We start from the raw sequence: 14,865 nt of genomic DNA, 5'->3' as shown, positions 1-14,865 counted from the left end.
AGGAATGTGCAGCTTAGGAGCCGTCCCAGTTTTTGTTCAAATGGGCTAGCTCCTAAGCTTACATTCCTGCTTTTTCAAATACAGATACCAAGAGAACGAGTACATTTTGATAATAGGAGTAAATTAGATAGTTGCCTAAAATTGCTGCTCTGTCCGAATCATGAAATTAAAAAAATTGGGTTTCATATCCCTTTTACTTTAGCCCAAATCAAGATATAGCACAAACTAACAAGAAGAATAAAAACGCTTCCTGTGACCTATTAACATCACACGGAGATCACTAGTATCAGAAATATAAACAATACTCTGATTACAGTATCAGACATTTTATTCATTACAAGAAACATGAATCAGGTGAGCTATGTCATGTACCTAATGTAAGAATAAGGAAGTGCATATTCATTCTCTTGCTTTTAGTAGCAGGTTACAGCTAACTGTGCCCAGAGCGTAAGGTCAGGCTAAACAGAACAAACATCACAACTGATTAATAATACAATTAGACATAATTACATTGCAGGGAAATAGAACAGGAGCTAACTCAGGACACATTATGTTAATGCATCATTTCATACAAAAGACACAGAAAACTGAGAATGACCTGAACCTAAAAATGACCTTCTTTATCCTGAGACCAACCTAGGACAGGGGAGAGTGTGCACCCAGCTGTCTGTATAAACAGTGAGTGCCCATGGTACATTAAACACTAAATAAATGCTAGATGGAATGATGCATTCAAACAAAAGATTAGTCTGAGTATAACATGTAGATGTAGTTTTTAAAGTTTCATTAGCTGTTTAAATATTGACAAAATAAGTGTAAAGTTTTAGTGTCTATAAAACAATGGGAGCTGCCATGTTGTAACTTAGGTTACCTTCTCTGCTGTGGCCAATTAGAGACAGTTATAAATAGGTCACTAGAGTGTGTATCCAATGGCTGTGTAGAGTATAACAGTGTCCTGCACTTCCATTTCTAACAGGAACTGAAGAGCTCACTATTTCAGATTGGAATTACAGGAAAAGGGGACAAAATAAATAATCAAAGTATATTGCATAATACATATGATTTATCATTTTTTATTACCATCTCAGAGTGTTTGGTGTCCCTTTAATACTTAAAGGGACCTTAAACACTAAAACTATTGTTTTCCTTAAAGGGACACTGAACCCAATTTTTTTCTTTTGTGATTCAGATAGAGCATGCAATTTTAAGCAACTTTCTAATTTACTCCTATTACTCCTCAATTTTTCTTTGTTCTCTTGCTATCTTTATTTGAAAAAGAAGTCATCTAAGCATTTTTTTGGTACAGAACTCTGTACAGCACTTTTTTATTGGTGGATGAATTTATCCACTAATCAGCAAGAACAACCCAGGTTGTTCACCAAAAATGGGCCCGCATCTAAACTTAGATTCTTGCATTTCAAATAAAGATACCAAGAGAATGAAGAAAATTTGATAATAGGAGCAAATAAGAAAGTTGCTTAAAATGTTATGCTCTATCGGAATCACAAAAGAAAAAAATTGGGTTCAGTGTCCCTTTAACTCCATAATATGTAGCAACAGTTTAAGTTAAAGTATTGATACACAGCAGGGAATCATAAGATAATTAGTTATTAACACTACAATTGTAGCTATTGTATTACATGTCATTGTGGGTACTTGTGCCACGTTTGACCCCTTGCCTAAGGGTCACACTATCATATAGACGGCGCAGACAGGGAGTCAAATAAAGTGTAAGCAGAAAACCTAGGGTGACCAGCAGCAGAGCTGTGAACGTCTGTGGCTGTGAATATGCGGCGACCATATGACGGATCTTTATGTACTTTCTATAATCTCTATATGTGCAGTGCTGTCACTCTGCTAAGTGCTTTGTGTGTGGGTGATTAATTTGAGGTGTGACGGTTTCTGTAATATTCCTGGAATGTTGTGTTTTTTCACAAAGATACAGATTTGATGGACAGATAAATACCAGGAGGCCCATCCAGTCTTCCAGACAGCCAGGGGACCATCCTTTAAAAAATTCTACTTCTGGCTCCTAACATTGTGATTTCTCCGCATACATTAAATAATTCCCAGGCTCACTATCTTTGGTGGATCCTATTGCATAAGAACTGCAAACTTTGTACTAACACTGTGACCGGAGCCAGCCTTGCCAGCTGCACACTCAAGCCCCGATTGGTTCCTCCTAATGAGGCAAGTGGTGGGCGGAGCTTATCTACTGAAAAACAATTGCAGCAAACAAGATGTTAATTTGTTTTAAAAATGTTTAGACTGATAATTGCAATTTGTTTACTGTCCCAAGTTGTTTCCGCATTTTAATGTAAGTTCATCAGAACGTTCACATGTCTGAAATCTCTCTTTGTATTTCAATCCACCATCTCTGCTGATATCTACTTCATATATCTACTACGCTCACTACAAAATTATAATAATAATCATTATAAAGTCTTAAAGGGGCATAACACCCAAAATGTTTATGACTCATGCAAAGCATTTCATTTTAAACAACTTTCCAATATATTTCTTTTATCTAATTTGCTTTGTTATCTTGGTATCTTTTGTTGAAAATTAAATTTAGGGATGCTCAGGTACGGCAACACACTACTGGGAGCTAGCTGAACACATCTGCTGAGTCAGTGCCAAAAGGCATATACCGATCAGCAGATCCTGAGCCTACCTAGGTATTCTCAAAAAAAGATACCAAGAGAAGAAAACTAATTAGATAACAGAAGTACATTTGAAAGATTTTTTTTAATGTAATACTGAATCTGAATTATGAAAGCTTTACTGTCGCTGACACAATGTCATACAACCTATGTATTAATGGGTATAGACATCAGATGGTGATCTAGATAGGCTGATGTGTGAAAATGATGTTATGAATTCTTCAGGTTCCAGCAAACTGTGCAAGACCAAACAAAACAGCTCCTTGAAGTTATCTCGTGTTGTTCTGATTTGATCTGGGTACTTTAAAGTCTGTCTCTTTTAACTAAAGTCACAGTAGATTTCACCAAAGATAATATAGCTCTTTCCTTGAGAAATTGTTACTTTTTTCTCTTAAAACTGTTGGGGCCACTTAGCTGCAAATCTGTAAGGGGGGGTCTAGGCTTGAAATGAACAATCAACATTTGCAGCATTCAAATTTAAATAAATTAATTTAAAGGAACATAAACCTATTTTTCATGTTACCTATAAAAGAGAACAATTACATGGGTTATACATGTTTTAAAAATAGATGTTTCTCTGCTTGGAAAAAAAATCTGATTGTGGGGCGTGTCCTTTAGATCGACGATGCTCCGGGAGTTATGACAGTGAGGTTTTACCCCAATACCTGTGGGGCACTTTCAGTTTCAATATCCAAATAAACAACTTTATACTATCCGTTTTTAAGCTAAAACATATTTTTGAACAAGCTGAAAGAGAGCTCTTAAACATGTGTGATATTTATGAGTTTAATAAACCATTAACATAGAGGGCTTAAAAGTAAAAAAAAATCCAGCTATGATATCGACAAACACGTGACTGTCCTTAAAGGGACATTAAACACTAAATAAATACTAGATAGAAGGAAGCATTCAAAGAAAAGATTAGTCTGAGAATATTATGTAGAAAGTTTCATTACCTGTTTAATTAGTGACAAAATGAGTGTAAAGTTTTAGTGTCTATTATAAAACAATGGGAGCTGCCATGTTGTAACTTAGTTTACCTTCTCTGCTGTGGGTAATTATGAACAAGAGTTCACGAGGTCGATTTATTAATGGTCAAGCAGACAAGATTCGCTATACTGAATCATGTCCGCTCAACCTCGCTAAATGCCGACAGCATACGCTGTCTGCATTTATCATTGCACAAGCATTTCTGGTGAAATGCTTGTGCAATGCCGCCCTCTGCTCACTGGTGGCCATTCGGCCGCTAGCAGGGGCCGTCAATCATCCCGATCAGATCGGGATGGTTTCAGTTCACCACCTAAAAGGTGGAGAAGTTAAAGAGCAGCGGTCTTATGTTTCTGGCTTTTTTTTATATATATATATACAGTATATACGATTTATCATTTTATATTTCCATATCAAAGGGCCTGATTATCTAAACCTCTCTGCACCGGCGAGATGATCTAATAGGTCTCTTCAGTACCACAAAATCTGTAAAAGACTTTTTAAAATGCCAATTGTTTTCTCGAGAGTTGTTTATCTCTCTATGCAGATTTCTGGATGTAAAAAGAGAGAGAGACACCTGCATTGGAAAATAGGGCTCAAAAATAGCTCCCAAAGTTTGGGTGAGATTTCTCTCCATGCCGGTGTGTTTTTGGATCATCAGGTCTCTCTTTAATCTCAGACACTGTGTTAACCACTATCTGGGCCTCTTATGTCTATTTGGGGTAGATAAAAGCACTTTGTGCTGTAGATTGTAACCTTGAAGACAAACTGTTGGTATCATTTTATACTTTTTTCATGAGATCTGGGCATATTCCTGCTTCTATTAACTTTCAGACTAAGCTATGAAGCCGTGAGCGCTGGTAATTGCAGTCTCATGAGAGCACAAGTGCATTTCAATTTTTAATTGAAGCAATTTTAGCAACACATGTATTTGCAAGAGTACTTCTAGTAAAAGCTATGACAGTTTCACTGATAGATTTACTGTGGCTGGAGCATCTACACTTGACATAAATAACTTAAAGGGACATATGAATGCAACAATAATTAATTACTGACCCAATATAAATAAACAAAGGGTTAAACACAGAGGTAAAGACGCAAGGTGTGGAGCTCCTAAGCAGCCCACAGCTGACGGGCCAATCATGCCCGGCAGTCGCACTTAGCTACCAATCATTTTCTGCTTGAGGGCCCAGACTGGCCATAGAGCATACAGGGCAAATGGCCGGTGAGCTGGGCTCTTATATGGGCCTTGCTGCTATAAACCATCTTTACTTGGGTAACAAAAGGAAAGCTGTTACAATCTGCCTGTTCTGTAAAGCAGAATGTACGTTTTCTGTCTGGCGTGAGCAGTGCAGGAAGAGAGATCTGGAAATCAAGAGAGAAAACAAGAGGGCGACCCCTAGTGCAAATCAATGTGGAACCAGTGATGAATATCTGTTGCAGCTTGCGAATGGATACTCACAGAAAGTATTGCACCCTATAGTGCAAATGAAGCATACTAGGAATAATATGGTGTCCTAGTGCACAAATCCGCCCAAAAGCACTGTCGTGATGAGAGGTGAACTTCAAATATCAAGTATCCATTCGCAAGCTGCAACAGATATTCATCACTGGTTCCACATTGATTTGCACTAGGGGTCGCCCTCTTGTTTTCTCTCTTGATTTCCAGATTACAGATATCCTTTCTGCGTTTGGGAGGAGCAGCCCTCAGCAAAGTGCACAGTTAGCTGGGACACTGTGAAGTTCCCAGAACGTTCACCTAGGCATTATCTCTGCCTTCACACATTGTGAGTATGCTTACTTTTGCATTATTCCTTTTATAAAAATTGGCTATACTAGGAGGCGCCCTTTTTTTCTGCTCTGTTTCTTCACAAGGAAGAGAGATCTGGTGTATTATGACTACCTAGCTGACAGAGGTCTAATGATGTGGGCTGCTCCGCTGTTAAATGCCGGAGACTATTTTGGTCCCAGACCAGTCCTGGCTGAGATGATTAAAGCTCCCGAGCAGGACCGTCCCTAACCAACATCATGTCACATTACATTGTCTCTTTAAGTGACGTCATTGCCGACACCACTGGCAAACTGAGAAGGCTCAGTGTTTGTGCAGTAGGTGCATGAGGCATATGGACATATGCTTTGTATAATCTGTGCACAACAAAAGCTAATATTGAAATTAGGGTTGCTAACTTTTTTTTAAAGAAGATACGGGAAACTACGGAAACGACAAATTTACATATGAAATCGACAAATTATACAGCAGTTACTGAAAAAATAACAACTTTATTTTACAATTTAACAGTTTGATAGAACAAAATTCTTCATACAAATCATTTTCATTCACACAGTGTAGCTTAAAGGGATATGAAACACAACATTTTTATTTTGTGATTCAGACAGAGCATACTTTTTTTAAAAAGTTTCCAATTTATTTCTATTATCAAATATACTTAGTTCCTATGATATTCTGTGTTGAAGAAATACCTAGGTAGCATGCCAGGAAATAGTGCTGCCCTCTAGTGCTCTTGAAAATGGATCACATTCTTGTAAAACTGCTGCCAAATAGTGCTCCAGAAATGGGCCGGCTCCTAAGCTTACATCCCTGCTTTTTGACAAAAGATACCAAGAGAATGAAGAAAAATTGATAATATAAGTAAATTAGAAAGTTGTTTAAAACTGCGGCTCTATCTGTATCATAAAAGAAATATTTTGGGTTTCATGTCCCTTTAATACATTCAACAACTTTCCGTCCGTGAATCCTTTCTCATTGAAGGCACAGGGGGAGTGAAGACATTAAACTGTCAGATACAGCACAGTAAGTGCACAAGAGGACAATATTACATGTTGTAAAAAGTAAGGGAGAAAACCGTTCTACGGATAAACAACGGAGCCTGTGAGACTGTAAAAAGGGTTTGGGCAAATAAGGGAGATCCCTGGAAATAAGGGAGGGTTTGCAGCTCTAATTAAAACAGGGATAGCTTTTCCTATTAGCAGTTTTGCAAAGGCTCTCTGTAGAGGTTTAAATGTTATAAAGTAAATTAATATAACAATGTTGGTGTTGACTGTCCCTTTAAATACAGTGATACAAATCCTCAAATCCGGAATTCCAAAATCCAAACATATTCTGAAATCCTAACTTTTTAATTAATATTTTTTAAAAACATAAATTTATCAGAAATGACTATTTTTCCCCACCAGTATTTCACAATCTTCTCTGCTTGTGTATTGCAGTCTATATTTATTTAAAACAACAGCTGTTTCTGATTACAGTACTGTGCTATGTTTCTGAGGGTTACATTGAATACAAAAAGTATTACAAATGATATAAAACTACCTTTTTGTTGCATGTATTAGCTGTATATTGTTTACACTTGTACCATCCCATCAGCAAACTGCAAATATTCCAAAATCCAAACCTTTCCGGTCCCAAGCAGTTTGGATTAAGGGTTTTCTACCTGAATAAAGCAGGGACTGGTGGGTTTACAGACCTACACTCTACTCCTGGACTAGGTGGTCTCAAGTTATTCATTTAAAGTCCCTAATCTCTCAACGTGGTCAGCCCACAAAATTCAAACCACAAAAAAGATTTGTTATTCTGCCTGGAGGCTTCAAGAAGTGAAAATGAGTCTTACAGTAACAGCCATAATATCTGGTATGTTGAACAAAAGACATGGGTAGAAATATAAACCTGCTAATGAGGAGAACACTATATGCACAACCCATAGAATGATGGAATAGCCTACAAACTCTGTGCCCGAGTCACAGCTCCCGCAGGGATAGCTCAGCCGCCTGTCTAGGATCAGTCTATCCTCACTCTCTCAAGAACACACTATCAATAAGTTCATCTTGCTGCTCTGATCAGAGTCCAGGTCATTTCCAAGGAATGAGGGTAGAAAATGTCTTTGTTCTGGCCATGTGACAGCAACATGAGGAACTCTCAATGAGAACCCGGAAAATTATTTTAAATCCTTGGGCGCCACGGTCCAATCTATTCAAACCCCCCCCATTATGTGGCGTATACTTCCCCCCTACAGCTGAACTATGAAATTGCAACTTCACTCCCAGAATGAGATAGAACCATCAGGAAGAGTCTAAAAACAAATAGCATAGATATCTAAAGGTCTTTATCATTCTCTGCAGTTAAAGGGACATAAACACCTTGTAATCACAAGACTTTCTGTTATCTTGTAATAGATGACCATATCATCCAAGTGTGACAGTTTTCAGAACAGATTGACACAAAGGGGCCTATTTAACAAATGTCTGTCGGACCTGATCCGACAGTGCGGATCAGGTTCGACAGACCTCGCTAAATGCGGAAAGCAATACGCTCTCCGTATTCAGCATTGCACCAGCAGCTCTTGGGTGTCAGCTTTGCACCAGCAGGGGGATGTCAAACAACCCGATCGTACTCGATCGGGTTGAATTGCGGTGATGTCTGTCTGACAGCAGGCGGACAGGTTATGGAGCTGCGGTTATGGAGCTGCTTCATAACTGGCGTTTCTGGCGAACCTGCAGGCTTGCCAGAAACACAGGCCCTCAAGCTCCATCCGGAACTTGATAAATGGGCCCCTATGTTTGCTGCATTTGTTTTCAATAGCCAAATTCCTCCCACCATGCACTTGCAAGAGCTACTTTAGACTTGTTTCCGGAATAGACAAGGCAGGAACAGATATGTAGCAGGGTTAGGCTTGATACGTCTGCAGTGTACACTTCCAGCTCTCAGAACTGAAGCACCCACAATCTTCAGAGTTACATTACACAAAATAAAATAAATGAAAGTGTATTGCAAAGTCATTTAACTGCTCAAAATGCAACCTTCAATGTTACACTAAAGCATTATACAGGAAAGTGACATCTCAGGCAGCTAATAAAAACATTGTACTGTAGGGAATCTACAAATAAAGCCAGATTAATAGGTTAATAGTGCAGGAATAAAACCATTTACATATATGTGTTTGTTTGTGTCACTAAAGGATACATTGTATATAAAAATATGTATTGTACTTTTGCACCACTGTCTCCTCTGCGCTAATCTCTGGAATTTTATTATTGGTCTCCTTATCTCACGCATCGTGTTATGGCGCATAGGATATTTGTGATATCATTTAGGGGAGCATACAAAGAGAGAAGCAACGAACAGCAGCTCAGTAGATTGTTCTATGGTGAGTTACCACCCAGGAGCAGTCTTTCAGCCCAGTTGTGCTTTTCATTTAGGAGAGCTCATCAATATGTATTTAGTCAATTAAGCATGTACGCTATAGTATTAAATCAGGTGTGCATGTATGCTATAGTGTTTAGTCAGGTAAGCATGCACCCTATAGTGTTTAGTCAGGTAAGCATGCACGCTATAGTGTTTAGTCAGGTAAGCATGCACGCTATAGTGTTTAGTCAGGTAAGCATGCACCCTATAGTGTTTAGTCAGGTAAGCATGCACGCTATAGTGTTTAGTCAGGTAAGCATGCACGCTATAGTGTTTAGTCAGGTAAGCATGCGTGCTATAGTGTTTAGTCAGGTGAGCATGTGTGCTATAGTGTTTAGTCAGGTAAGCATGCACGCTATAGCGTTTAGTCAGGTAAGCATGCACGCTATAGTGTTTAGTCAGGTAAGCATGCACGCTATAGTGTTTAGTCAGGTGAGCATGTATGCTATAGTGTTTAGTCAGGTAAGCATGCACGCTATAGTGTTTAGTCAATTAAGCATGTACGCTATAGTATTAAATCAGGTGTGCATGTATGGTATAGTGTTTAGTCAGGTAAGCATGCACGCTATAGTGTTTAGTCAGGTGAGCATGTATGTTATAGTGTTTAGTCAGGTAAGCATGCACGCTATAGTGTTTAGTCAGGTGAGCATGTATGATATAGTGTATGCTATAGTATTAAGTCAGGTGAGCATGCATGCTATAGTGTTTACTAAGTCGGGTGAGCATGCATGCTATAGTGTTTAGTCAGGTAAGCATACATGCTATAGTGTTTAGTCAGATGAGCATGCCTGCTATAGTGTTTATTAAGTCAGGTGAGCATGCATGCTATAGTGTTTAGTCAGGTGAGCATGCACGCTATAGTGTTTAGTCAGGTGAGCATGCACACTATAGTGTTTAGTCAGGTGAGCATGCACGCTGTAGTGTTTAGTCAGGCAAGCATGCATGTTATAGTGTTTAGTCAGGTAAGCATGCATGCTAGAGTTTTAAGTCAGGTGAGCATGCACGCTATAGCATTTAGTCAGGTGAGCATGCATGCTATAGTGTTTAGTCAGGTAAGCATGCATGCTATACTATTAAGTCAGGTGAGCATGCACGCTATAGTGTTTAGTCAGGTAAACATGCATACTATAGTATTAAATCAGGTGAGCATGTATGCTATAGTGTTTAGTCAGGTAAGCATGCACGCTATAGTGTTTAGTCAGGTGAGCATGTATGATATAGTGTATGCTATAGTATTAAGTCAGGTGAGCATGCATGCTATAGTGTTTACTAAGTCGGGTGAGCATGCATGCTATAGTGTTTAGTCAGGTAAGCATACATGCTATAGTGTTTAGTCAGATGAGCATGCCTGCTATAGTGTTTATTAAGTCAGGTGAGCATGCATGCTATAGTGTTTAGTCAGGTGAGCATGCACGCTATAGTGTTTAGTCAGGTGAGCATGCACGCTGTAGTGTTTAGTCAGGCAAGCATGCATGCTATAGTGTTTAGTCAGGTAAGCATGCATGCTATAGTGTTTAGTCAGGTAAGCATGCATGCTAGAGTTTTAAGTCAGGTGAGCATGCACGCTATAGCATTTAGTCAGGTGAGCATGCATGCTATAGTGTTTAGTCAGGTAAACATGCACGCTATAGTGTTTAGTCAATTAAGCATGTACGCTATACTATTAAGTCAGGTGAGCATGCACGCTATAGTGTTTAGTCAGGTAAACATGCATACTATAGTATTAAATCAGGTGAGCATGTATGCTATAGTGTTTAGTCAGGTAAGCATGCACGCTATAGTGTTTAGTCAGGTAAGCATGCACGCTATAGTGTTTAGTCAGGTAAGCATGCACGCTATAGTGTTTAGTCAGGTGAGCATGTATGCTATAGTGTTTAGTCAGGTAAGCATGCACGCTATAGTGTTTAGTCAATTAAGCATGTACGCTATAGTATTAAATCAGGTGTGCATGTATGGTATAGTGTTTAGTCAGGTAAGCATGCACGCTATAGTGTTTAGTCAGGTGAGCATGTATGTTATAGTGTTTAGTCAGGTAAGCATGCACGCTATAGTGTTTAGTCAGGTGAGCATGTATGATATAGTGTATGCTATAGTATTAAGTCAGGTGAGCATGCATGCTATAGTGTTTACTAAGTCGGGTGAGCATGCATGCTATAGTGTTTAGTCAGGTAAGCATACATGCTATAGTGTTTAGTCAGATGAGCATGCCTGCTATAGTGTTTATTAAGTCAGGTGAGCATGCATGCTATAGTGTTTAGTCAGGTGAGCATGCACGCTATAGTGTTTAGTCAGGTGAGCATGCACGCTGTAGTGTTTAGTCAGGCAAGCATGCATGCTATAGTGTTTAGTCAGGTAAGCATGCATGCTAGAGTTTTAAGTCAGGTGAGCATGCACGCTATAGCATTTAGTCAGGTGAGCATGCATGCTATAGTGTTTAGTCAGGTAAGCATGCATGCTATACTATTAAGTCAGGTGAGCATGCACGCTATAGTGTTTAGTCAGGTAAACATGCATACTATAGTATTAAATCAGGTGAGCATGTATGCTATAGTGTTTAGTCAGGTAAGCATGCACGCTATAGTGTTTAGTCAGGTGAGCATGTATGATATAGTGTATGCTATAGTATTAAGTCAGGTGAGCATGCATGCTATAGTGTTTACTAAGTCGGGTGAGCATGCATGCTATAGTGTTTAGTCAGGTAAGCATACATGCTATAGTGTTTAGTCAGATGAGCATGCCTGCTATAGTGTTTATTAAGTCAGGTGAGCATGCATGCTATAGTGTTTAGTCAGGTGAGCATGCACGCTATAGTGTTTAGTCAGGTGAGCATGCACGCTGTAGTGTTTAGTCAGGCAAGCATGCATGCTATAGTGTTTAGTCAGGTAAGCATGCATGCTATAGTGTTTAGTCAGGTAAGCATGCATGCTAGAGTTTTAAGTCAGGTGAGCATGCACGCTATAGCATTTAGTCAGGTGAGCATGCATGCTATAGTGTTTAGTCAGGTAAACATGCACGCTATAGTGTTTAGTCAATTAAGCATGTACGCTATACTATTAAGTCAGGTGAGCATGCACGCTATAGTGTTTAGTCAGGTAAACATGCATACTATAGTATTAAATCAGGTGAGCATGTATGCTATAGTGTTTAGTCAGGTAAGCATGCACGCTATAGTGTTTAGTCAGGTGAGCATGTATGATATAGTGTATGCTATAGTATTAAGTCAGGTGAGCATGCATGCTATAGTGTTTACTAAGTCGGGTGAGCATGCATGCTATAGTGTTTAGTCAGGTAAGCATACATGCTATAGTGTTTAGTCAGATGAGCATGCCTGCTATAGTGTTTATTAAGTCAGGTGAGCATGCATGCTATAGTGTTTAGTCAGGTGAGCATGCACGCTATAGTGTTTAGTCAGGTGAGCATGCACGCTGTAGTGTTTAGTCAGGTGAGCATGCATGCTATAGTGTTTAGTCAGGTAAGCATGCATGCTAGAGTTTTAAGTCAGGTGAGCATGCACGCTATAGCATTTAGTCAGGTGAGCATGCATGCTATAGTGTTTAGTCAGGTAAGCATGCATGCTATACTATTAAGTCAGGTGAGCATGCACGCTATAGTGTTTAGTCAGGTAAACATGCATACTATAGTATTAAATCAGGTGAGCATGTATGTTATAGCGTTTAGTCAGGTAAGCATGCATACTATACTATTAAGTCAGGTGAGCATGCACGCTATAGTGTTTAGTCAGGTAAACATGCATACTATAGTATTAAATCAGGTGAGCATGTATGCTATAGCATTTAGTCAGGTAAGCATGCATACTATAGTATTAACTCAGGTGAGCATGCATGCTATAGTGTTTAGTCAGGCAAATATGCACGCTAGAGAGTGTTTAGTCAGGTAAGCATGCACGCTATAGTGTTTGGTCAGGTAAGCATGCATTGTATTAAGTCAGCTGAGCATGCACGCTACAATGTTTAGTCCGGTAAGCATGCATACTATAGTATTGTCAGGTGAGCATGCACGCTATAGTGTTTAGTCAGGTATGCATGCATACTACAGTATTAAGTCAGGTGAGCATGCACGCTATAGTGTTTAGTCAGGTAAGCATGTATACTATATTATTAAGTCAGGTGAGCATGCACGTTATAGTGTTTAGTCAGGTGAGCATGTATGCTATAGTGTTTAGTCAGGTGAGCATGTATGCTATAGTGTTTAGTCAGGTAAGCATGCACGCTATAGTGTTTAGTCAGGTGAGCATGTATGATATAGTGTATGCTATAGTATTAAGTCAGGTGAGCATGCATGCTATAGTGTTTACTAAGTCGGGTGAGCATGCATGCTATAGTGTTTAGTCAGGTAAGCATACATGCTATAGTGTTTAGTCAGATGAGCATGCCTGCTATAGTGTTTATTAAGTCAGGTGAGCATGCATGCTATAGTGTTTAGTCAGGTGAGCATGCACGCTATAGTGTTTAGTCAGGTGAGCATGCACGCTGTAGTGTTTAGTCATGCAAGCATGCATGCTATAGTGTTTAGTCAGGTAAGCATGCATGCTAGAGTTTTAAGTCAGGTGAGCATGCACGCTATAGCATTTAGTCAGGTGAGCATGCATGCTATAGTGTTTAGTCAGGTAAGCATGCATGCTATACTATTAAGTCAGGTGAGCATGCACGCTATAGTGTTTAGTCAGGTAAACATGCATACTATAGTATTAAATCAGGTGAGCATGTATGCTATAGCGTTTAGTCAGGTAAGCATGCATACTATACTATTAAGTCAGGTGAGCATGCACGCTATAGTGTTTAGTCAGGTAAACATGCATACTATAGTATTAAATCAGGTGAGCATGTATGCTATAGCATTTAGTCAGGTAAGCATGCATACTATAGTATTAACTCAGGTGAGCATGCATGCTATAGTGTTTAGTCAGGCAAGTATGCACGCTAGAGAGTGTTTAGTCAGGTAAGCATGCACGCTATAGTGTTTGGTCAGGTAAGCATGCATTGTATTAAGTCAGCTGAGCATGCACGCTACAATGTTTAGTCCGGTAAGCATGCATACTATAGTATTGTCAGGTGAGCATGCACGCTATAGTGTTTAGTCAGGTATGCATGCATACTACAGTATTAAGTCAGGTGAGCATGCACGCTATAGTGTTTAGTCAGGTAAGCATGTATACTATATTATTAAGTCAGGTGAGCATGCACGTTATAGTGTTTAGTTAGGTAAGCATGCATAGTATTAAGTCAGCTGAGCATGCACGCTACAATGTTTAGTCCGGTAAGCATGCATACTATAGTATTGTCAGGTGAGCATGCACGCTATAGTGTTTAGTCAGGTATGCATGCATACTACAGTATTAACTCAGGTGAGCATGCATGCTATAGTGTTTAGTCAGGCAAGTATGCACGCTAGAGAGTGTTTAGTCAGGTAAGCATGCACGCTATAGTGTTTGGTCAGGTAAGCATGCATTGTATTAAGTCAGCTGAGCATGCACGCTACAATGTTTAGTCCGGTAAGCATGCATACTATAGTATTGTCAGGTGAGCATGCACGCTATAGTGTTTAGTCAGGTATGCATGCATACTACAGTATTAAGTCAGGTGAGCATGCACGCTATAGTGTTTAGTCAGGTAAGCATGTATACTATATTATTAAGTCAGGTGAGCATGCACGTTATAGTGTTTAGTCAGGTAAGCATGCATAGTATTAAGTCAGCTGAGCATGCACGCTACAATGTTTAGTCCGGTAAGCATGCATACTATAGTATTGTCAGGTGAGCATGCACGCTATAGTGTTTAGTCTGGTAAGCACGCATGCTATAGTGTTGAGATTTTACATTTCATTATTTAAGTATCTCACAACCATTCTGTCTCCATAGCCAGTATATTGTGCCCGTGTATGATGTGCATATTTCTAGATGACACTTTAAACGCTTCTCCTGTTTACACTAGATATAAAATCCCACCTCATCACAATAAATACAAACTTGCACTCCAGGGATACATCCCATTTGAC

At 39.3% G+C, this 14,865-nt stretch overlaps 1 protein-coding gene across 1 annotated transcript in view; it reads right to left on the bottom strand.

The window, feature by feature from the left end:
- The window catches only part of EPHB2 (EPH receptor B2), a 402,338-nt gene that overhangs the window by 55,161 nt on the left and 332,312 nt on the right, over window positions 1-14,865 (bottom strand). The window lies entirely within an intron of this gene.

This window comes from Bombina bombina, chromosome 8 (genome assembly GCF_027579735.1).
Source record: "Bombina bombina isolate aBomBom1 chromosome 8, aBomBom1.pri, whole genome shotgun sequence".
In the NCBI taxonomy this organism is placed as follows: Eukaryota; Metazoa; Chordata; class Amphibia; order Anura; family Bombinatoridae; genus Bombina; species Bombina bombina.
Note: the sequence above shows the minus strand (reverse complement) of the source record. Positions and strands in the feature narration are given on the sequence as shown.